This window comes from Uranotaenia lowii, chromosome 2, assembly GCF_029784155.1.
Source record: "Uranotaenia lowii strain MFRU-FL chromosome 2, ASM2978415v1, whole genome shotgun sequence".
NCBI lineage: Eukaryota > Metazoa > Arthropoda > Insecta > Diptera > Culicidae > Uranotaenia > Uranotaenia lowii.
Genome location: NC_073692.1, coordinates 381,697,107 through 381,722,570, shown reverse-complemented (window position 1 = coordinate 381,722,570; position 25,464 = coordinate 381,697,107). Strand labels below are relative to the sequence as shown.

Below are 25,464 nucleotides of genomic sequence, written 5' to 3'. Positions count from 1 at the left end.
TTTTTTATTTGTAGAGGAATTGTAACAATTTTCCAGAATATTTTTTAAATGTTAGTCTTGATTAATTTAAAAAATAATTAGCCTTTCAAAAAACTAAGTATAACTTAATTATAGATACTTATCTTAGCGCAGCAACTCCCAATTAGGCGTTCGAAATGGAAGTTAAAAGCTTTACATTCGTTGCTCTAGAGAAATCCGCAAACGTGTAAAAAGTTCTGTGAATCTTCACATGTTTCTCGCTCAGTGGCAGATAGAATTTATCACAGTAAAAAGTTTTTAAGTAAAATGAAACAATCTCACCCAATGCAACTTATTTTTCCTGGTTGCTAAGCGCACTCTCTGCGAAATTGTTGTCGCATCTGGTAACTGCAGCTCCATTCCACAGACAACATTATTCCAAAATAAACTATGCAAAAACCATCATAGCTATGTAAAAAAGCAACGAAAAAAAACTCCCAATGTCATGAAATCACTTGTTATTAAACTTCAAAAACTATTATCGGTTTTAAAATATACAAAACATTTTGAAACAGCAGAAAAACTCAGAAAAAGTTTGAACCTGAAAATACCTAACCAGAATTCCAACCCGAAACGGTACAAAAACAGCTAACTATACCTACCAGTGAAAAACAACTTAAAACGTATGGAAACGCAAAAATTATCCAAGTTAACCTTTGAATGCATGACTATTTGAAAAGAAAATAGTAGTGAATGAACCATTGAAACAATAAAATTTTAATTCGAGTAACACAACTGAACAGGTATGAAGTCGTTATTTAGAGTATTATTAAAGTTATGGCCCATCGAAATTGAAATATTAAATTAAGATTAATATTAGAGTTGATTTAGAATTACTTAAATAAACAAATCAAATACAGAGAAAAGGGATAGAATAAAGTTGCCAGAATTTTTTCACTACCATCCGGGCCTAGAAATTCCGGGCATTTTTCCAAAAAACCTGGCAAACCGGGCATGGATTTCAATTTTTCCATTCCAAAAACCGGGCAAAAACCGAGCAAAATTAAAGTGTTATTATATATAAAAGCAAAGAAAAAACCGAAATTTATATTTTATTAATGTAATTGCAGACTTCCAACAACTTTTTGGAACACCTAAATATTTAAAGGTTTAAAAAGTAAATCAGCGAAATTATTTCAAACAACCGTTGAAAATTCCCATACCGATAATCGAATTTGCTGAACTTTCTCAAAAACTTTGATTTTTTTTTGGTTTCTTTGTAAAAATTGTGAAAAAATCCGGGCGATATCCGGACTTTTTTCACGATAACCGGGCAACCGGGCCGGACCGGACTTTCTCGAAATTTTGCATCAAATATCCGGGCAAACCCGGCTAAAACCGGGCAATCTGGTAAGCTTAGGATAGAATTATCTTCAAAAATATTAAATTATCACTTTGATTTTGAGTTTCAGTTATCGAGGTTGTATTTTCATAATTCAGAACTAAAATGAATGATTTTGGAATTCGGATTATGAATTTTAAATCTGAGTTTTAAAAAATACAAGACTTTAAACAAAGATTTAACGTTTAACTAAAGATTTAAGTAATGATTTGAAACCCTTAATGCATTTAAAGGATTTTTAACCCTTTAATGCATGACTTTTTATTGAATGAGAACAGTAAATGTCAGTCATTAAAACATTTGTTAGAATTTCAAAATTTGTAGAAAAAAACAGCGATTTACTCAAAAACTACCGGGAACTTTGATCAGCGGGGTAACTTTGATCAACATGAATTTTTTGCAGATAATCATCATTAACTGAGTGTAAAGTAAAAATATTCGAAAACTGCTTACTACGTTTGGAAGCCTATGAATTGAGTTACAAATAAGCTAAATTTGGATTTTATTAGGAGATTTTTTAAATTACTTAAAATGTTATTTTAAAATCTTTAAATATCTGGTTTTTTGAAGGCTCACCAACAAACATCTCTCCTGATCAAATTTAAGCATTTAGGAGCAAATGGGTTGTTTAATGTGAAAGTTCAACTTTTTTCTTGGTAGAGGTTCAGTCAAAGTTTTATTTTTATGGTCGTTCGATGATCATTTTTGGATATTAAAAAAACGATCAGCCCATATAGAAAAAATGGCCAAAAACTCTATCAAATGGTTAAGTTTGTAGAGAAAAAAAAACATGGGAACAGTGCGAGGACTTAGGGAATTGCATGAAGGTAAAATTTCATTTAAGTTTGTCCCAAAAACACTAGACAAACGGTTCGGAAAACAGATCAAAAGACAGCTATACACGACCAGCCGAGTCGATGCTCACAAGAAAGCGACATCTTTTCCGTAAGCAAGCATAAATTATGATCAGCAGAACTAACTAAATAAACACTATTTTTAGTCCCTGAAGAAGTTTCAATAAGGATCGAAACGTAAATCAATACGTCGTTTTTGCTAAAAACAAGACTACAAGCCGAAAAAACTTCCCGAAAAAATATAATGATATCATTTAATTAATCTTTCAAAATAACACTTATTTTACCATAACACAACTCAATTCTATCCTCAATTAATGAGCAAATTGAAATGTACATATTTTTGGGGTGGAAAATCCTATAAGCGCACTTCACGTTTTATTTTGAAAACATCGAAATTAATGATTAAAAACAAAAACTGTTAATAATAATGTCTGGTTGGAGTACCTGTTATCAAAATAGTGCCAAATATTTGGTTTGAATTGCGTAAATTTGATTATTCAAGGTTTTTGAGACTTTTTATTCTAGCTGGCTAAAAATTGTAAATCTTAAAACTCCTTCATATTTTTCACAAATATTTTCAAATCATCTGTCCCCTGTGAAGTTTCAGTTCTGTTCTGATTTTGATAATTGAAAATAAACCCTTTCTCGTAGGAAAACGCTACAGAATCTATATGTATCCTCATATATGTATAGTGATTTTTAAAATAAATCCCTAGGCAGGGTAGAGCGAAACTTCATAGGGGACAGTATCATGGTATGGATAGGTTTTTTGTAAAAAGGCAAAATCTCAATAATCAAAATTTCATATAACTACACAGAATTGCTAGACAGAGTCCTAATCCCAATTACGGAGGATGTTATAAATGTTAACTTTAACCTTTTGCTAAATAATGCCATAATTCATGTCCCCAAGAAAAAAAAGGAAGGGGTTTTCAAGAGAAGAATCATCTTGCGGAGTGGCCAGATCATAATCTTGTTCTGTATCCTAATTTAAATCTTGGGAATCTCTTTGCCAGATGTGTCTTAAACGAGTTTTAGAAGTTTGGATCTGTCAATGAGCTGCAAACATGTGAAAGATACGAAAAAACTTGAAGATTTTCAATTTTAATCGGTTGGAATAAAAAGTCAATGCCAAACCAAATTATTATTTAAATTCATTCTGATATATTCTGGACAATCTATAGTTTTAAATATAAAAATATCAAAAATACTGATTCTTTTTGTGGTTTAACCCTAAAAGCTGTCCGCAAAATATCGGTTTCGAAAGAGTTTGACCTGTAGATTGTTGTTATCCCCGTGGCCGGAAATGTTGAACGATTTTAAAGATATCAGGTTCAATGTGTAGGTAATTTATTTTAATTTCTTAGCGCCGATGTGGTCTAGCGGATAGGCTGGCCGAGTCTGGTTTTGGTATGCCAGGCGTACTGGGTTCGATTTCCGGTATCGTCGAGAAAACTTTTGGGTTCGAATCCCAAACCGACCCGAACAGCTTTGAGATTCTTTCAGCCGAAAACTTTAATTACGTATTTTGCCTATCATTTTTAAATCTCCAATCTACTGAATTTCTAACCTAATTGATGAACTACTGATATTGAAAATCGATATCCAGCCATTTTAAAAAGTTTCCCTGCTTCAACCGAATTCTTTCAAGTATCACAGCCCGATGCCCGGTGTTACCAAGAATAATAATAAAAAAAAAATCACGCCGGTAACTAAAACGAAGCAGAGTCGCCAGAAGATTTTTGCATACATATTGCATACAAACACGCCAAATCCTCCCAAAACAGACCCACTCACCGCGGCACACAAACACAAGCGCAAGTTTTTCCTCTACTTGTTTTTTTTTGCTGTTATTATTTTTGTCAAACGGCGGGGTCGCGGCCATTCGCGAGGCGCACTTTCCCCGGATTTTTCCGGCAGCACGTTTCCGCCGTTCGCTTTTTTGGGGTAAAAAGTGCGAGTTTTTTACAATTTTTAGCAATTTCCATCACCCCCTGCCTCCGGACATTCTTCCACGGTCCCTGATTTCCCGCACCTATTCTCCTGTGTGGCAATTTACATCCTCGAGGATTTGGATGTGCTGCGTGTTATTCTTTTCATTCGCGTTTTTTTTTCTTCTCTGAAGCGAAGGGTTGTGAAAATTGGGTAACTTTCACCCTTGCCCCGTTTCGAGGGTGGCGTAAGGTGAAGCGAGGCTCGGAGCAACGCTTTCACCCCATACAATTTATGTACTTTTTTTCTTCCTCTCTTTCACTTCGGAGCACGGCTATTGGAAAGTTGATCCTGACGGGGCGACGGACGAGGCGTCATAGCCTGTGCGTGTCCGTCGTGGGGTGGATTTCTCATAATAGGTTAGTGTCGGAAGCCGGGCGCGTGCTGCCAAAAATCCGGTCCAACTCTACCGGCATCTGCGAGTGAAGGGAAGCAGAATTGCGCCGAGGGATTCGCCGAAAGTTGCGTTTAGCAAGCAGCGTTCTTTGTGCAAATTTTAAACTTACTCACTCCCAACCAAAAAAAAAATATGAGGAGAAAAACAGGAAAATTCGCATATGTGGGAAGTGGTGCATACGAGAGAGGCGAGTGCTAGCGAATGTTGCGTAGTGATAAGGATTAGGCAAATTTCATAGACTCACGACGCGTTGTTGGGAGGTACATACATTACATATTTGCATGCAGGATTATTTACTAAGGAAGGGTGTCTTAAGATGATGACGATAAAACATTTTCAAGAAGCATTTTCAGAATAGAGAAATTCGGGCTACATATCTCGCAAAAGTAATGATATCAACTGCTTGAATGATATCATTAAAACATAGGATGCAGCTTACTTGACACTAAGTGTGCATCTTTCGAGGATTCGATGACTAGCTTAAAAAATGGTAGTAATTGGAAAGACAAAGAAGCTATTCTGCGTGGATGCTGGATGAATGGTCGTTAAGCCAAATGCCCTGCACCCACGTAGCCTCGAAGATTTTTTATTCAGCCTACCGCCAATTCGGCCTAACCTTCTTCCGGCCTTGCGTCCGTTCGGTTGAACCGTTTTCGCATTAATAACCTTTGAACCATTCGGTATAATGACGCATTCGGCCTGATAACGCTTAAAGCTTGATATCACATTCGGCCTAATAACTAAAGGGTGATACGGTCAACATTTGGTCAAGGGAAATCAATGAAATCGTTTATTTAAAAAATCAAATTAAGTTTCTTTTTCAAGTTTAATTGGTATAAAATTCAGGAAAAATATTCAGTTAAGCTTCCGTTTTTCCCGAATTGCCGGGCCTTACGCTTAACCCCAGCCATCAGATTTTGTACAGCCACCTTGTCCACCTTCTTCGCCGCAGAAAGCCAGTTTGCCTTGAACTGCTGCTCGTCCTTAGCAGTATTTTTTGGTCTTCTTTAGGTTCCGCTTGACAATAGCCCAGTATTTCTCAATTGGACGGAGCTCTGGCGTGTTGGGAGGATTCTTGTCCTTGGGAACCACATGCACGTTGTTGGCGGCGTACCACTCCATGGCCTTTTTACCGTAATGACAAGATGCCAAATCCGGCCAAAACAGTACGGAACATCCGTGTTTCTTCAGGAAAGGCAGCAGACGTTTATTCAAACACTCTTTCACGTAAATTTCTTGGTTGACAGTCCCGGAAGCTATGAAAATGCTGCTTTTCAAGCCACAGGTACAGATGGCTTGTAAAACCAAATATTTCTTCGCGAACTTTGACAGTTTCATGCGCTTGAAAATATCTGCTACCTTTCCCCTTCCTTTTTCCGTATAAAACTCCTCTCCCGGAAGCTGCTTGTAGTCGGCTTTGACGTAAGTTTCGTCGTCCATTACCACGCAGTCAAATTTCGTCAGCATCGTCGTGTACAGCCTCCGGAATTTTTGGCTCGATGCACGGTTGTAGACGATACACCCAGCTTATTTGCGGCATCTCGGAGAGAGAGGTTAGGGTTTCGCTTGAAACTACCGGCAACTCTCTTTGTCGTCTCAGCGGCTTCCGGTTTTTGCCTTCCCCCCGATCCAGACTTCCTGGCTGTCGACAAACGTTCCCCAAACACTTTAATTACATTTGTAACGGTTGATTTGGCAACTTTTAGCGATTTTGCCAGCTTTGCGTGCGAGTAGCTCGGATTTTCGCAATGCGCGAGCAAAATTTTGATACGCTGCTCTTCTTCCTTGGACGGCATTTTGACAACTGAAGAGTGAATTCCAAAAACCAAATAGGTGCAACATTCTAAACACACACACCTTTTCCATGAGGGGTGTTCAGGTTTTTTAAATACAAAATTGAAAGAAAAACGTCAAGTTGATATTGACCAAATTTTGACCGTATCACCCTTCACTCGGCCGAATGACTTATTCAGTCTCATGACTATTAGGCCTGAAGACCATTCGGCCTATCGTCCACAATTCCGTACGACTGTTTTAGCAACAATTGGGCAGTGGAAAGGAGTGATTTGTACTATTCGCTGATAGAACCTGGAATACTGTATACAACTAAATTATCAGTCTGTTGATAGGGAAACCATTCCTATGATTACATTTACGTTTTGTTTATTGCTAATAAACACACATCATGCGATGAGATGAGCTTTCGGCTCAACGATCTTTCAGGGGCATCGGCCCATCGATCTACCATGATTTCTGGCTCGAAGACCACCAATTGCCTTCCAGGTCCGAAGACCTTCCAACTGACTTCCAGGTTCGACAACCTGGCTCTTATCTGACGATCTGCGGTTAAACGACCTCCCACAGCACCAGTTTAACAACCTCCGCCGGGACCCGACTGGCCTACCATGGCACCAGTCCAACGACCCCACAGAGACTCCCGGTTAGAAGTCCTCCCAATAGCTCTGGCCCGACGACCTTTCATAACTCTAGTCTTGACGCTCTTCCTGCGGCTTTAAGCTTTTCTTTCGCCTCGATGTCTTTCTTGAGGCCTGACGCCTATCAGTGGTTCCAATACAACGACCTTCCATGGTACCGGTCTGAAGCCCTTCCAGTGGCTCAGGCCGACGACCTTGTTTGGTTCCGCCTCGAAGCTCTTTTTTAGTCAGACACTGCATGGCGCGAAGACTTTCCACTGGGTCCAGGCTCACCGATCTTCCAAAAAATTCTGGTGCGCTCGTAACGGATTTCAAGGCATATGTCCGATGACTTGTCGCGTTTCCTGACTTGTCGATTTCTACCTGGCTTCCTGGTCCGACGAGACGACCTTCCAGTGGCTCTGGTTCCTGCCTCGATGATCTTCCGGGCCTGTTGTAAATAGCAGCACTTGGGCAGTGGAAAGAAGAGATCTGTACTATTTGCTGGTTAAACTAGGAATACTATATTCAACTAACGTATCAGTCTGTTAATAGGAAAACCATTCCCATGGTTACATTTACTACTTGTTTATTTCTTAAACAAAAACACACATCATTCGTGTGTTGTTATTCATCTGATTGTTTGCTACGATGAGACGAATCTCAACAACGACTCATTGGGCCTAGTGGCCTAACGTCCATCGGCCGAATAGCCTTCTGCCTAACGACTTTTGGTCGGATGATCCAGCCTCCTTCATATCATACTTTCATCGCTCGACATCTTTTTGGATAGTTGGAATCTAGAATTCAACAGGCTACCGGTTTAGCGTTCTGGATCTGACACCTCTCCGAAATTTTCTTGATGTAGCGTATGTACCATAAAAATGGGTAAAAATGTCTTTAAGGTTCAAAAACATTTTTTTTTGTATCAATATGTGTTGTTACCTTAGTTCGAGGGCTGAGTAGGCGTCTAGATTGGCTGGATTTCGTAGTGTGTTCTCATCCACGGTGTTCGTTCAGCATGCATTGAACCACCAAGCTCAAATACGGTACACCTTATCGTTGAGTATTGTAGGATGAAACGTCGATCTTCTAGCGCCAATTTCTCCGCAACGAAACATCAAATGCATATAAATTTATGCTCGGCACACTCCACGCAACCTCGCGAATGTATTTCGGTGGATTTTTCTTCAGTCCGTTGTAAAAATTAAATTACTTTAGTTAAGTCGAGCAAATAATAACACCTTTATTTTCTAAAACGAAGTTTCGTTGCGGGCCGAAGTTAATTTATTGGTAGCGCGTTCTAGACTAATTCAGAAAACTGATCTCGGTTTCCGAACTATCTTCGGTTATCAAACTCCTTTTCCCTACGCTCTTTCTTATCACTCGGCTCTCTGTTATCAGTAGACTGAGAGTTCTAGCACAGGGATGTTCAGTTAAATTACAATTATAACAGTTATTAAAATCAACGCTAACAATATGATTTAAAAACTTGTTTATTCATTTAGGCATGTAGATAAGCATATTAAGAAACAATAACTCGATGTGTCGAACACATTTTGGAGCGAGTATGCGGTGCTTGATGGGTAAGGTTCCAAAAGGAATCTTGTTTTTATTTTACTCTCCCTCAGCCTGGCGTGGATTTTTTTTTGTGTTCGGCCTCACACTCACGTTCGTATGATCCGATTTTTACTCGTTGAGTTGTTTTTCTGGAAGCTTGGTGTCCACTTTCGTTCTCAACTACTTGAGATCTGAATCGGGGGAGCTAACCTTTGCAATATAAGCCTCTGACATTGCAGTTCACACCTCAGAATTGGAAGCCTTCAGGGAATCAACAGTTGAGTATGAGGATCCACAGACCTTGGCTTGAACATACGCCCATATCAAAGAGTAAAGGGGGTTCAAATCCGGAGGCCAAAGATTCTTCCGCCAAAATTTCATGTTCTTCTCTAGCCAAGTTTCGGTCCGTTTCGTGGATGGCATGGACTCCATCTTGTTGGAAAACAACATTCCTGGGTTAACCAAAGTTTGTCACAATCAACGAAAGCACCTAATTCTTCAAAATGTACAAGTAGACATACATGAAAACAAGAGACATTTTCAAAACATTCGGAACAATCGCTCCGAAAGCCATGAATCCGGCGGGATGCTGGGTTGCTAACTAGAATTTCACATTCTCTGGAACATCCTTAGCGATCAAGGGTTGGAATATACCGATCTTTACGTGAATTGGACACCGGATCAAACGAAAATAGGTTCTTGTCTGAGAACAGGATGATGAGCTGCCTCTTCTTTAATTTAGACAGCAATCGCTTCGAGCGCGCAAACAGCTCAAAATTTAAGGGTAGTTTTATACATAAATATATTTACTTCCAAATCAAAAGAAAAGTCTTAACAGTGTCATCCGGTACCAGTTTCTCAGTTTTTTCTTACGTTTTATAACAGGTCCTTCTCGTCTTTGACTGTCTTCTTGCTCTTCCGAAGTACCCCCTTCATTATTGCCCACTACTGCTCCAGTGGGCGCAGCTGCGGACAGTTTTGGAGGTTCAGGTCCTTTGCAACAAAATGGACACTTTTAGAAAAGTGGCATAATGCCAAATCTGGCCAAAATAGCAGAGCTTCGTTGGGCTGCTGCATGAACGGAATATGGCGCATCTCGAGGCACTCAGATTAGTAGATCCCGCCATTTACTGAGCCCTTTATCACGAAAGGCTCACTCTTTAATCCGCAAGAGCAGATGGCCAGCCGAACGAGATATTTGGAGGCGAACTTCAACATTTTCTTCTTCTTAAATTTGTCGTAAACATCGAACTTTTTCTTGCAGGTGAAAAACTCCAACCCCGAAGTTTGCTTAAAATCGGCTTTTATATACTTTTCGTCGTCCATCACACAGCAGCCATATTTTGTAATAATCTTCTCGTAGAGCTTCCGTGGCCGAGTTTTAGCCGTCGATTGTTGCCGCCCATTGCGGTTTGAGAAGTTCTGTATCTTGTATGTTTGTAGTCCAGCTCTCTTCTTTCCATTCTGGATGTAGCTCTGAGGCATGCCGATCTTTTTGGCCAAATCACGGCTTGAGACGTTAGGATTTGCTTTCCCTCCGTTTCTTGTTCTCTGGTTCCGGTTTTCTTCCAGCTCGTTTGCTGTGCTCCAACGTCAACCACTCCTGGAGCCGCTTCAACACTCTGAAGACGGTTGAATGGTGGATGTTCAACATTTTTCCCAACTGCCGTTGCGACAGGTCAGGATATTCCAGGTGTTTGGAAAGAATTTGTCCTCTCGACTCACGTTGGTTCACCCAGGGTGCCTAGAGCTACAGGTGTGTTAATATACCAAAACACAGAATCGACCATCTTGCCTAAGCCGTTGCTGTTGCCGCCTTCTTGCACACATACTCAACGTGGTTTTCAATGCTGAGCCGGTCGTCAATCATCACACCCAAATATTAGAGCTAGCGCTTTGATTCGATAGTGCATGATCCAACTATAATCCTACCTGTTTGCGGTGAAATCAGGACCATCTCGGTTTTGTGGTTAGCTAACTGCAAGCTTTTGGAGTGCATCCAGCTCTGTACCGCTTCTACAACATTTAAAGCTCTTAGCTGGATGATTTCTATTGAGAAACAAGTCGCTAGTAGCACGACTTCTTCCGCAAAACCAATCAACTTTACTCCCCTGGCAGGCTCAATGTCAGAACCTCATCGTACGTAATATTCCACAGGACCGGGCCCAGTATCGGACCCTTGCGGTACTCCAGCTATAACATCCATTTCCGGAAATCCTTCGCTCGTCATATATTGTAGCTTGCGGTTCTGGAAATAGTTTTTCACTAATTTGCTAAGATATTTCGCTATCTTGAGGTTGAGTTTAGGCATTCCAAGAAGTCATTGACCCCTATGGCCATATGGATAACAGTCTATCGTCTGGGCAGTGGAGCCCTTAATCTATCCGTTCGGGTAGACACCAGAAATGTGGTTTGCACCAATGCCTAATTCGCCAATGCTATATATTCAATTTGCAAGAATTTTTTTCTTGCTTTATTTTAAAAGATGGCTATAGACTCGATTTTGGGATGATTAGCCAAAGCGTCTGGGGTTACCTTATATCTGCCACTAAATTTAAAATTCTAATTGGTGATTATTACAGATAAACATCAACTAATTGTCTTACGCGGCCCAAGTCCATCGGATTGACAAGTTGGTACCGATGCTCGTTACCACGTTACCGATGTAGGGCCGGCCACTAACGTCCCACGAAAAAAAGATTTAAAAAAAACCCTCGACCTCAACGTGCGACACCAAGATGCTGGCTGGATGGCTGGCTACCGATAGGCGTTCATACATATGTAGATGGGGAGACGCGACACGCGGCATCTTACTGCGCAATCGCCGCAGCACCTTTTTTCGGGGGAGATTGGGTGTTTGCATGTATTTAGAGCAACGACGACGTACTACACGCGAATAAAAGCGAATATGATGATGATGTTGATGCTGATGATGGTTCCTCTTCTCCGGGACAATTTTTTCTCATCTATTATTTTAATTACAATTTCGTCGCACTCGGGGAAGATCAATTCGGGGTTTGGCCCCGGACACAAGTGCGTCTTCGTCGGGTTTTTGGCGTGTCGTGAAATTATTTATTGCTCTAGTTGATCTGATTGTCTTAAAGAAAGGCATTAGTTGCGAATCGCGCGCGATTTCGCTGTTTCTCGGTGTGGAATAATTGCGAATTTAGTGAAGGTGCAGGAAAGTGTCGCGACAAGGATATGCGTGTGCGATAAAAAGGACAGAATCCGAAGCCATTTCGCGGACGTCGTCGCCTGCTAGGGTGAAAATCCTGACTTAGCATATTCTGAAAACCATAGAAAACAGCTTTCCCGTTTCGATTAAAATTTACGGTGGTCAAACCGGGTGGTATTTATTAAAGGTAAAACATATTTTGAGAAATGTGTTCCATCTGAATGCTGATAAATTGATCGGCGCGTTCGAAAAGTGACTAAGAAGTGTCAAACAAATGCGATCCCAATCATAATTAATGATGTGCTAAGAGAATTTACATATTTGGGGGCTGACAAATTTCTGAAAGCTGCTGGTGCGAGTGGCTATAAAAAGCCAAAGTCAATCAACGTATAAAGTGATTAGCCTGAAGTGGAGAGCCTACGATACGGTCTTCTCATTCCGAAAAGCTACATCATCGAATAAAGTAGATTCGAAAAATTTCTTCGTCGGCGGTCGCCATTTCTGCATACTAATTATACCTACACAGCTCTACTTCTGTACGATTTGAAGGAACAGTGCTTGGTGTAGAGGCAAGAAACCCGGTGTAAAATCCCCGTAAAAAGAAACCCATGTGTCCGAATGAGAGGAAAGAATAAAATTTAAAAAAAAAACCAACGAAGAAGGTGTGAATCGAAATTCCTGCCCTCCCGCGAGTGCCATCAAAGCCATCTACCGGAGAGAGCGCGCGCGAGGAACCTACACCTTGGAGGACCGAACCAGGCAGGCACCAATCTTAATCTATTTTATGATTCCATCCGTGTTCGAACAGCCCGAGGAATAATTTTTCAATTTCTCTCTAATGAATTAAGCAAGAGGAACGGGAGAACGGGAAAGGAAAACTTAAAAACCGAGAAACAAGGCACGCGCTCAGGGGCAGCAAGATTCCCCGCCGGGATCGGAATCGGGATCTCGGAATGATTGCTCGAGTTGAGCTTTCGATGAAGAACGAACGCATCGCCCAAACCAGATAAATAAAAACAGCGGCCGGTTGCTCAAAATCGAAGGCAAAGCCAAAGCAGGGAGGTTGAGAATACGCGGTCGATTTTGCGTCTTCTCCCAGTAACGTACATACCTTCCTTCCTTCAAAAAAGAAACTCCCAATGATGATAATGTTGATGGCCAATAACCTCTTCTCGGAGATTCTCCAGATGATGCTGCCGCACCTCGGCGGCCCGGCGGTTTCGCCTTCTCATTCCAGTTTTGGACGTCCTCACAGCTCCGCCGGCCGGTCGGCCGCCCAGATTTTGCGAAGGTTCCTTAAAAGATTTCCGAGCGTTCGTCGGTCGTCGTTGTGAGCGCGGCCCTGCCTAGCCCATTCCAATCGCGGGTCCATCAAGTCCATCCATCCATCTCTGTATGCTCCCATTTATGCTGATCAACCGGTTCCTTTTTGAATCTCACGTCGTTTTCTGGCGGCCAGCAATCCGACCGACCAACCGACCTGTGTCCATAAAGCACCCGGTAAACTGGAGTAAAGCCTGTTTTTTTTTTTAATTTCCTTCATCACATCATAAGAGATGGTAGACGTTTTGGGATTTCCCGGAAGGAAAAGTATTTCACTTTTCACCCAGGTTCAAGGATAGATATAGCAATTATATCAAAAATAATTCACTGCGCACTGAAATTTTCGTGAATGCCAGTGGATTTAAAAGAACCTGTTATTTTATCGCGTGGATTTTTGAAACAAGGATTTTATCCAGAGATGAAAAGTGGTAGAAATGTAGTAATATTTCGATTTTTTTTTCTCGAAGTCTACGCGTTTAGCTTACTTCTAAGTGTCTAAAGATTTTTTTCTGGAATCTCTAACAGTCTGATGAATCAATATGGATGCTTATAAAAATTTATTCACATCATTATGTTACGTTTTGAGAGACCATTGATTGGGAGATATTCAAACGGAAGTATTTAGATACATACCTACTCAGTTTTACACAGCAAAAAAAAATCGTGTAAATTTATATCGAAAACGTATTTTATGTAAAATTCTATCACGGTGTATTTTTTTCAAGGATGTAATTTTTGAGGCGTGTAAATTTAGATCGAAATCAATGCAGGAGATCGGACCACAAAAGCCGTCGTGTAAGAATACACAGAGATGTAAATTTAAAATTAATTATCCTAAATATTGATATTTTTGCTAAATACTTAGGTATCATGTATTATTTTTAATTCATATTTATTTCCAAAACTAAACAAAAAAAACCATCACGGAAAGCGTCAGGCTGGAATTGTTGTTGCATCAGATGATTCCCGGAACGGATCTCTTTTTCGGATCAGCATCCTCGAATGGTTCTGAACATCATAATTTTTCGGTCAGCATCACCTGCACACTTGAATTGTTCTGACAAAAGATTTTCCCGATAATCACTGTCCAGATATCAGCTACTGCGAAAAATCTGACCTTGCTGTAATGGAGAGAAAACTAATCAGTTTCAACCGCATTCTTCATTTCACGTCTCATAAACTTACTACTTTAAAAGACTCTAAAAGTGCTCCTGTAGAAACGCCTTTAAACGACTCGTTTCTGAATAATTTTCCGACTGTTTACTTTGTCATGTTAAATATTTGCATTCAATTTTAAATCAAACAGATACAATTTTACCCTGTTTGTGATATAAATTTCATTGCCGGTTGATTTTTGCATAACGCAATGTAAAACTAAATCAAAACAAATTTTTTCTATTCAATTTAGGAAAAAAAGACTAATACTAAATCTAAAGAAGTTTAAAATTATATCTTTTGTAATTACACTCAAGAAAAAATAGATCACTCGTGTTTTAGATTCCGTGTACTTTTAGAAAAAAAAATCCGTGTAGAGTTGGAAAACGGCATAAAAGTTTAGTTTTTTATAACAGGATTTTAGGTATATTTTCCACAAATTTAGATACAAATACAATATTAAATGTGGTAAAAACCTACCCACAAGCTGGGATCTAGTAAAATTGTTTGAAATCGGTTCGAAATAAGGTTCGTAGTCTGTCAGAACATATCAGTCCACAAAGTCAACAGCTGCAGCCGAGCCCTGTCAATGGCAACTATTTGTTAGTTGAGTAAAATTCCAATGGGTCGGATAATTTTACTAATCATCCAGCTTTCTCAGAGACGAATTCTGTACTACAGTTCTGCGGCTGACTTTTAGTTTTTGGACAATTCAGACCCTTACAAATATCGTTGACTTTTCCAACGGTAGTTTCCAATCATGAATCAATTCCGATGCTTGGTTTGAGCATTACGGACAGTCTTAGGTTTACTTATCCACATGTTTTCAAACTAAAGGGTGATACGGTCAAAATTTGGTCAAGGGAAAACGCGTGTAAATCGGCGAAATCGTTAATTTAAAAAATCAAATTAAATTTCTTTTTCAAGATTAATTAGTATAAAATTCAGGCAAAATATTCAGTTAGGCTTCCGCTTTTCCAAATCCGAATTGCCGGGCCTTACGCTTAACCCCTGCCATCAGATTTTGTACAGCCACCTTGTCCACCTTCTTCGCCGCAGAAAGCCAGTTTGCCTTGAACTGCTGCTCGTCTTTAGCAGTTTTTTTTTATCTTCTTTAGGTTCAGCTTGACAATAGCCCAGTATTTCTCAATTGGGCGGAGCTCCGGCGTGTTGAGAGGGTTCTTGTCCTTGGGAACCACCTGCACGTTGTTGGAGGCGTACCACTCCATGGCCTTTTTACCGTAATGGCAAGATGCCAAATCCGGCCAGGAAAGGCAGCTGACGTTTATTCAAACATTCTTTCACGTAAATTTCTTGGTTGACAGTACCGGAAGCTATGAAAATGCTGCTTTTCAAGCCACAGGTACAGATGGCTTGCCAAACCAGATATTTATTCGCGAACTTTGACAGTTTCATGTGCTTGAAAATATCTGCTACCTTTCCCCTTCCTTTTGCCGTATAAAACTTTTATCCCGGAAGCTGCTTGTAGTCGGCTTTGACGTAGGTTTCGTCGTCCATTACCACGCAGTCAAACTTCGTCAGCATCGTCGTGTACAGCCTCCGGGATCGTGCTTTGACCGTCGTATTTTGTTTATCATCGCGATTTGGAGTCACTACCTTCTTGTTAGTCGATAGTCCGTCTCGTTTTTTGGCTCGATGCACGGTTGTAGACGATACACCCAGCTTATTTGCGGCATCTCGGAGAGAGAGGTTAGGGTTTCGCTTGAAACTACCGGCAACTCCCTTTGTCGTCTCAGCGGCTTCCGGTTTTCGATTTCCCCCCGATCCAGACTTCCTGGCTGTCGACAAACGTTCCCCAAACACTTTAATTACATTTGTAACGGTTGATTTGGCAACTTTTAGCGATTTTGCCAGCTTTGCGTGCGAATAGCTCGGATTTTCGCGATGCCCGATCAAAATTTTGATACGCTGCTCTTCTTCCTTGGATGGCATTTTGACAACTGAAGAGTGAATTCCAAAATCAAAATAGGAGCAACATTCTTCACACATAAACCTTCAAAATGAGGGGTGGTCAGGTTTTTTAAATGCAAAATTGAAAGAAATACGTCAAGTTGATATTGACCAAATTTTGACCGTATCACCCTTTACTATCCCAACGATTATTTTTTCAAAATTGTATAGTTTTGCTCATACTTAGAACGTAAACTATGTCAATTTAACCCTTCATTTCAGGTTTTTTTTTTTTAATTTTAACAATCTTCTTAGAAAATACGATTTTTAATTTTTTTTTCATACAATATAATTTTAGTAAATTCGTTCCTTTATAAAACGAACGATTCAGCGGATAATCGGGAAAGTGTTATCACAAACAACGATAATATTTCAAAGGTCTTGTTGGCTTCACGTCTCTAATCTAGTGCCACATGTCTCACTTCTAATATCTCACTGCTCACTTCTTACATCTCATGTCTTTGTTTCACTTTTTACGTCTCCCTCGCATCTCATGACATACGTGCTCTGCTTCACTTCTTACGTCTCACAGCTAACTTCTCCTATCTCAATTAAAACATGTCTCATTTCTTACTTCTCACGTCTTACGCCTCACTTTTCACGTCTCATGTCTCACTTTTGACGTCCAGGTATCAGAAAATGGATAGGCCTAATAATGGCACGTTATCTAAACAGACAGAAAAATGGTGCTTACCCTTTTTTTACATATTTCATCATATACCTGAGAAACCTGAAAAACACAACTAAAAAAAGGATAGAATAAATATCTTAACCATACAGGAAATTTAGTATAAAAGGTTTAGTTTTTTTTCTGATCACTAAGGTCTTTGGTTAGACAACTACATTGAGTTTCTATAAGGCCAAATTTGGAAGACAGCTTCGGCAGTGCATAATCTCGTGTATTTTAATTCAGACAATTCGTTGTAACAGCAAGGCTGTCTATCAACTTGCGAGAAGCCATTTGAAGCCGTTTGGCTACCTGTACCAAAACATATTATTTTGAAATTTAATTTATCTTTAAATAGATATTCACACTGCATGAAACTGTAGCAGCAGATTCCAGAACTAGGACGGGCGTGTGATAACAAAATATCGGAGTACGATGTGAGGGGAGCTTCTGCTCTTCACTTACGTTTCGAGAAGTCACACATAACTGTCGACATGCGATACAAGTTTTGCTCCTAAACTAGATACATGAAGAAATTTGAAAGACTTTAGTCTAGAAAAACATATTTTTGGGTATTTTTTTCTTGAGAATGTAAATTATAGTGTTTGCATAATTGAAAAACCACGACCGATTTTTAAATATAATTATTTCTATTCGTAAGGACATTCACCTACGCAAAATTCTGTCCATACTAAAGATAGAGGGAACTATTCCCTTGTGTCAATGCAAGGAAAAACACGTAAAATTTGTGCTTCAAGTAACAGATATTGTAACACCCTGGATGCGGCTCTGGCGATAACGAGGACGAAAGACGAGGTAAAACGGACAGGCAGTCGATGTCGAAATATGGAATACGACAGACGATGAATTAAAATGAAGTTTTACAAATAAATGTACCTATTGAATTATAAAAGTTTCGGAATAAATTTACGGTACAAAGAGAAAATTGTTACATCTGGGGGCTCAACCGGGATTTTACCCATTCCAAGCCATTTAAAACGGAAAAAATATTGAGTTTAACACAGCTTATTGTGGTTTTTGAACAATTGAATAATAATGATAAGTGGACAAAATAGTTGTGATCAATGAAAATTTCCACGTGGTTACGACCTTGTTATTAAATATTTTAATCGCTGAAATATTATAAAATTGGCTTATAAATACAAGGCTAGTGAAAGCCTTGAGAAGGTGAGTAGCGTTCCTTTCGAATTTACACAACCTGTTGGAGCTACTGGTCTTGAAAAATTCCAGAAATATGTGGAACTTCGCATCAAGTTCCCGAGGAGGAACAGGTGGACGCATGTCGGCACCGAAGGTGGTTCCGCGACCTTCAATTCCTGGGTTGGACAAAATAGGAAGGCAATCATCGCCAGTCAACGTAGAAAATTCAACAATACATGATCTCACGTCCGGCATATCATCGTTTGTAACACCCGGACCATCACGAAGCAGTACCGATACTGTCCCACCGAATCTTTCATCGGAGCCTGCTAGAGACTGTAATAAAACAACTCAGCATTCTGATCAACCTGTCATGGATATGCTCGCCAACATCACCGGAACCCTTAACAATTTGTTAACCCGAATTGAAGCCGTTGAACATAACCAAAAAACGAATCAGTACCGTACAACTGAAACAGCAACAAGAGAAGAAAACGAAGCACCGTCTGTTGGAGGAAACCCGTGGCATGATATCAGCACTTTTTTGCAACGTCCTGCACAAACTTGGAATGGCAATACACGCACCAATAATTTACCACAAGAACAGTTCGGCACTTTTCCAACCATATCAGCGAGAAGTATTGATATTCCAAAACCTTCTTTCAACGGAAATTTAGAGGAAAAACATCCTGAAGAGTTCCTTGAGGAAATTCGCCAGTATGCAACAGCGTATAACATCGATCGCCGTAGTGCCCTACAACTTGCTCTTTCATGCCTCGACGGTGAAGCCAGAACATGGGCTCGTGGATTCGGATACCTTCTTCACGATTACGAACAATTTTGCTCTCAATTTATCCAGCAGTATTGGGGGTTCAGAGTCCAAAGAACAGTACGTGACGAAATTATGTTTGGAACATACGTATCCAAAACTCCATCGGGAATGGCGGATTATTTTTTGGGACTTGTTACTAAAGCGCGTTACTTGAGTGCCCCTCTTTCTGAAATTGAATTGGTTATGCACCTTAGCAATCATTTTCCCAAAAACGTCGCTGCTAGACTTGCTACTTGCACCGATATAAAATCTGCCTACTCACAGCTACAGGTCGAAGATTACCACAACAACAATTTTCAACGAAATAACGCTTCTTGGAGATCTCGAAACGAAGGAGGACATGCGCAGACTAATCCGCGGAGCTGGAGAAACCCAACAAACCAGAATGTCGAAGGCACGATCTCAAACCGTGCCGTTCGGGTGACCACTACAACCGCAGATAGAGATGACGATCATGATTCTGAGCTGCACTCAGTGGCCAATATATTCGTGGGTTCCAGAGAACATCAACAAGACGACGATCATCAAAAACCGAATATTAGATTCCAAAAATCCCCCGTCATCGAGGTTACCATTGACAATCTGAAAAAAATGTCATTGATTGATAGTGGTAGCGAGTTGAGTTGCATCGATGGCAAGCTATACGAGGAATTGAAAGCGCAGGGGGCACGATTTGGAGTGTTGCCTGTGCGAAACACTACGATTCAAGGGGCGTATGGCAAGAAAAAGAAAACAGTTAACACTCAAATCTCCATTCCGTTAGAAATTCGTGGTCATACTTTTAATGTTCCCTTAATCGTGGTAGACGAACTGTGTCATCCAATAATACTCGGCATGGATACTTTACACTTCCTTAATGCAAGATTGAATTTTAGAACCAGAGAAGTTGATTTGACTATCAATGATGAAGAAGTCAAATTATCGTTTGTCCTTGGATCAAAAAACACAAAATCGATATCAATAAGAGCTGTTTTCTCAGAAGATGGTGTTGATCACAATCTGCAGCCTGGTTTCCAAGACGGATTTGATGGCATGTCACCACTACTAGGCAAAATGGAACTCCATCGAGCAGAGTTTCCAAAAGATGATCTTCCTGAGATCCAGAAGGTATCCCGAACTCTGCAGTGCTCACGAGTGTATTCACGAATTAACATTACTAGCTCATATTGGCAAATCCCCATTAAAAAAGAGCATCGAAAGAACACTGGGTGCTCTTCTGGCAACAGAATTTGCGTCTTCAATGTGCACCCGTTCAGTATCACGGCAGTTGATCCTGTATTCTATGAAACGGGTGTGATCGTCAAAAAGTTTCCCTGCGTATACGAAGGACCATATCGTGTCGGAAAATTAGGGCAGCCCGACTTTTACCAAATTCAGTATCTTGACCGTGCCAAGCTAAGAGGAATGAAACCGTGTGTGGAAAAATTGATGCTGAAGGACTAGTCGCAAACTTCCGCAGCCGGTGCGTTTGCTAGAGGGGGGACGCTGTAACACCCTGGATGCGGCTCTGGCGATAACGAGGACGAAAGACGAGGTAAAACGGACAGGCAGTCGATGTCGAAATATGGAATACGACAGACGATGAATTAAAATGAAGTTTTACAAATAAATGTACCTATTGAATTATAAAAGTTTCGGAATAAATTTACGGTACAAAGAGAAAATTGTTACAATATATCTGATGTAATTTAGATAAGGCTTTCAGCGATGTGTTCATAAAAAAGATTCAACAGATCCACATTAAAGGATCACATGAGTAGATGATTTGTTGAAACAAAGTTATCAGAACAGCAAAGAGATTACTTAAATTAATCTTAAATTAAAGATCATTTCCAAATAGGATAATCAATAAAATAATAGGCAAATAAAATAAAATATACACCATTGGCTTACTTCTCATTTTTCACGTCTCACGTCTTATTTTTAACGTGCTACATCTCACTACTCATACCTAACTTCTCACGTCCCAGATCTCACGTACCCGGCACTACTTCTCACCTCTCTCGTTTCATTTCTCGCATCTCACACTTCTCACATCTCTCGTCTCACTTTTCATTTCTCTGCTGTCTCATGTCTCATGTTTCATATAAGGCCCTTGGAGCCAAAGGGGTATAAGTGCATCAAAGCTTAATTCGAGAGACACGGTTTTAAATTGATGTGTTTTGACATTTTCCACATATTTTTCGAGAATTTGGTTTTCTATCAAATGTAAAAGTATGTAAATTTTTTTCTAAAAATCTGAAAAAACCATCAAATATATTTTTAAATATGATAAATCGTTTGACATCATTAACTCAAAATCGCTATACCCCTTTGGTTCCGAGAGCCTCATATGTCATGTCCCAGGTCTTAGGTTTCAGCTCTCGCTCAGGCCTTAAGTCTCTGGACTCAGGTATAAGTTCTTATATATTACAGGGTGTTGCATCTCTCTGGTGCCATCTATATGTCAAATGAAAGTGCTAACTTTGCTGTCCACAGTGGCAGAGTTTCATTTCTGTGCAGTTTGTGTACATTAAGTTGTGAGTGGCAGAGTTGAGAGCAGCTGTTATCGCTGAATATGTGAGAGGGTACAAACCCGGCCACATATTCAACATATTCAAACACCTAAAACCGCTCGTAATCAACCGGAAAGTCCATAAATCGATACCTAGAGACCAGAGGCTCCGAGGAGACACGATCTGGACGACCAAGGTCTGTGAGAACTCCAAGGTTGAAAAAGATTACACGAGACCGGACGTGCGCGCCGCTTGCGACGACTTTCCGAGACGTCTGAAGCTGGTTCGATCAGAGAAAGGTGGTGTAATTCCGAGATATCGTCTGTGAACTATCTTGATGAGTTACTGAATAAAGCTATGAAAGTCAGATTCTGATTTTCATCTTATTCTTTGAAATATTGAGCTTTTTCTGTGTGACCGGACTTTTCTGTCACCCTGTAGATCTGATATCTGAGATCTGAGTTTCAGGTCTTAAGTGTCAGGTCTCGGGTGTGAGGTCTTGTGTCTCTGGTTACATGTCTCAGGTCTCATGTCCAAGGTACGCGGTACGAATACCAGCGTAAAAAAATCTTCGTGTTACTAAGATGAAACCCGTAGTCATGTGGTTGTATGGATTTTTCATTCTTAAATGAGATGTCTCCGGTCGAATCTGGCCGCTTATTTGAATTCCTGAAAACATTTCGTGTAAGACAAGTGTTACTGATTTTAAATGATATGTGCTCACGTAAGAACTTTTACTAGACACAAAACACACGACGTATTACAGGACATGACACTTAACGTTCTTACTTCACGGAAAAAGGGTTTAAAATTACCTTTTTTTGTCGACCGGTTTCGGGCTCGACATCGGAGTCGGACATCGTCCTGTAGATGGGCAACATCGAGCTCGAAACCGGTCGACAAAAAGGTAATTTTAAACCCCTTTTTCGTAAAGTGTCGTGTCCTGTAATACGTCGTGTGTTTTGTGTCTAAGACAAGTGTTATTGCAGGTCATTTAACCTGCGGCTTCGTTTTTTTCTAATATTTTAGGCGCAAATTTTCCCACTTTGAAATGATACCCACTGATGACCCGCAGGTTTACCCGTCATTGTACTGTACGGGTTGACCCGATTCCAGGCCGCTCATCTTTATCTCCGCTAACTGCTTCTGATTCCTGAGGTACAGCCATAATTCTCGAAAGTGTGACCGTTGCCATTGTCGGAGGCCTTTTTGCACATACATATGTTCGATGAGACTACTTAAATTTAGCCGGTTGAAAATCACAAAATCCGGATATGATCTTGTGCTTGGATTGAATAGCCATTAGATATTTCAAATCGACAATTTTTTATAGTATTCAAACAAAATACAAAAAAAAAATATATATATTTGAAGGATTTCTGAAGCTTAACGATTCCTTTATGTTTTCTTTATTTCCTCCTTATAACACCTTTTTCTTTATTTGTGATTTGGACACAGAGAACAGACATACAAGCTAGCCCATGAAACTTGTGTAAAATTTCCAACGATAGTCTTGAACAATTTTTCTGTTTCTTTTGGCTGGGCCTTTTCGAAAACTGGCCACCTGAAAATTTGATTTGTAACTTTTGAATGGCACAATAGATTGCACTATTTCAAGTCAATTTCTAACGTATTTTTTGAATGTCAGCATTTGAAATTTTACACACTTTTTGGAAGATTTTTTGTTCGAGCTTGTACGTCTGTTCTCTGTAATTTGGATTTCAGCAAAGATATTTTATTTATTTATTAATCTCTGGTTGGAATACCGTAACGACTATAGCTTAAAATTAAGAAATACTGCTTAATCCTAATTTCTACGTTTACACATATCAAAATTAAAAAGATGGTACACTGAGTTAAAACGCTCACAACATTTATCTAAGGGATGCAGTACGGTAAAAGGTAACCAGATGAACTGACGTTGTCGTTGTGTCCTAGTGGATATGTAAAGATTGACACGTTTCAGTACGTATAAGCAGAGTCAACACGATTAGTTAAGACATCAAAAATAAATGCTTGTTAAGCGGCACCAGTCTTCCAATCTGCGATGTCGTTTCGTAAGGCAAGAATTCCTGAACAGCTTCAGAACATCAACATAAAGCATAGTGTCGGATTGAAAAGTTTTACATCGGTCAAACACGAAAACTATGAACAGAAGGGGTCCAAGGTAACTTCCCTGCGGTACTCCAGATAGGGTGTCAAAAGTTCATGATATGAGGCGATCCAATCAAGCGACCAAGCTGGAAAACCTTTGCAAGGAGAATTCAGAGAATTCTGTGCTGGACATGGTCAAACGCTTTTACAAAGCAATATAGACTGAATCCACTTGACAACCTTCTCAGGAAACTAACGTAACACATCAAATTCGTCACCGTAGACCGTTTCTTTACGAACCCATGCTGAGACTCCGAGATAAGAGGTTTTATGGCAGTATACAATCGCTCGTGCCTTCAAACATGCTTCCGAAAATCAATCATTTTCACTGAGCCATGCTTGACTACACTCAGAGCCAAAAAATCAAAGCAGTCAAATTTTCCTTCTTCAAACAAATCATACAAACAATCATGCATGACAACGACGCTTCTGTATTTGAAACACTTTTGCGATACATGATGAGGTAAAAAAGGACGCAGACTATCAGCAACGAACGTCTCGATGCTGATTTCCTTCCCCTAACGACTTTCAACCTTTAGGATCATAACTGATATGTATCAGTTCTGAGCGATCTATGTAGGCTATCAGATGATTTTTTATTTTTCGTTTTGCCTAGAAGGACAAAATCATGACTAGGTAACCGCAATGAACTGTCCAGCATGTGCTACAGCTTTTTTGAACATGTGGTCCTGGTATTTATTCAGATTTTTCCTTTTGAAACATTAATGATCGTCTATCAATAACGAGCATTATCAACAATGATGCGAGGATAGACGTTCGGGAATGATTGAGGGAGCGACGTTCAAAATGTATCACCAAGTATGTCGATCACCGTCGATTAGCCACGTGACGAATAGCAACGGTAGCCTCCGGTGGGGCATGGTATATCTTCTTGTATCAAGTTAGTGTTGATTTTCGACATATATTCAATGGGTACTTTTACCACGTGCGTATCACAGCACTCGGAGGTAGCATCATTCTAGCTAGAAACCATTCCCGATTGCTTTTCTTGAGCGATTTTCCGACCACTGCCTTCAAACTTCAAAAAATTTTGAAATTAAATTCAGAATTCAGATTGGGCGGTAGTTTTCGACGAATCGGATAAATTGCTGCGACCTTCCAAGCACTAGGAAACATCCTTTGATTAGGTGATCGATTTAAGATACTGCAAATCGAGGCAGCTACAGATGCGGCGCAATGTTTCAGAATCGCAGGAGGTATGTCGTCAGGACCAGGTCCTTTCGTTGGGTCAACTGCTGTCAGCTTCTCGTAGATATCCTGAACGGAAAAGCACGACAAGGGCAAGTTTATATTGTAGGACTCGAGCGATGCGAGCTAACTGCTATCTGTTCCAATACTAGGTGGAGAGTAAACGCTTTGGAAGAATTCAGCAAACATATTAGCCGATTCGGTCAAGCTGCAGGAAGTGACACCGCGGAAGCTTACATCACCGGGGACTACGGTGTTTAGTTTTTTTTTTTTAATTTTTGATATGTGTTCAAAATGTTGCGGGGTCATTTGTCATGTTTTCTTGAAGACGCGAGAAATGTTAACGGTAAAGCAGCTCGTTCAAAATTTTAAATTCGTTCCCTAAGCGTCTAAGATCTCCAAAATCTGTCAAGCTTTGCAGCTTTTCACTCAAGTCTGCAGCTTTGCAGTCAAGCTTTGGGTAAATCACACTAATGCAATGAAAATCATGCGTAACTTCGCTCACAAAATGGATGTGTTTATATTATTTACAATAATGCAATTTTGCACTTTTGCATGTGTGTGCTCGAAAAATGTTTAACCTCGAGGTTGCATCTCAACCCGTCAACCCTTATTTGACGCTAGTGTTTAGTCGCCAAAATTTCTTGGAAACCGATAGCATCTGATTTCCGGCAACCTTTAGGGAAAATATATAATTTAATAAATAAACTCAATTAGCCCTGATGGGTAAACAGAACACCTT

The 25,464-nt window shown here is 40.0% G+C and overlaps 1 protein-coding gene across 4 annotated transcripts in view; it reads left to right on the top strand.

Moving 5' to 3' along the window:
- The window catches only part of LOC129744506 (uncharacterized), a 91,124-nt gene that overhangs the window by 55,412 nt on the left and 10,248 nt on the right, over positions 1 to 25,464 (top strand). Inside the window, exon 1 of one of the 4 annotated variants that reach the window (XM_055737069.1) lies at positions 11,584 to 11,942. The exons of 2 other annotated variants lie outside the window; for them this stretch is intronic. The gene's annotated coding sequence lies outside the window, so the exon portion shown is untranslated. Of the gene's footprint in view, positions 1 to 11,583; positions 11,943 to 11,975; positions 13,256 to 25,464 lie in introns of those variants that run through there. One more of the 4 variants, XM_055737070.1, reaches the window with a different exon arrangement.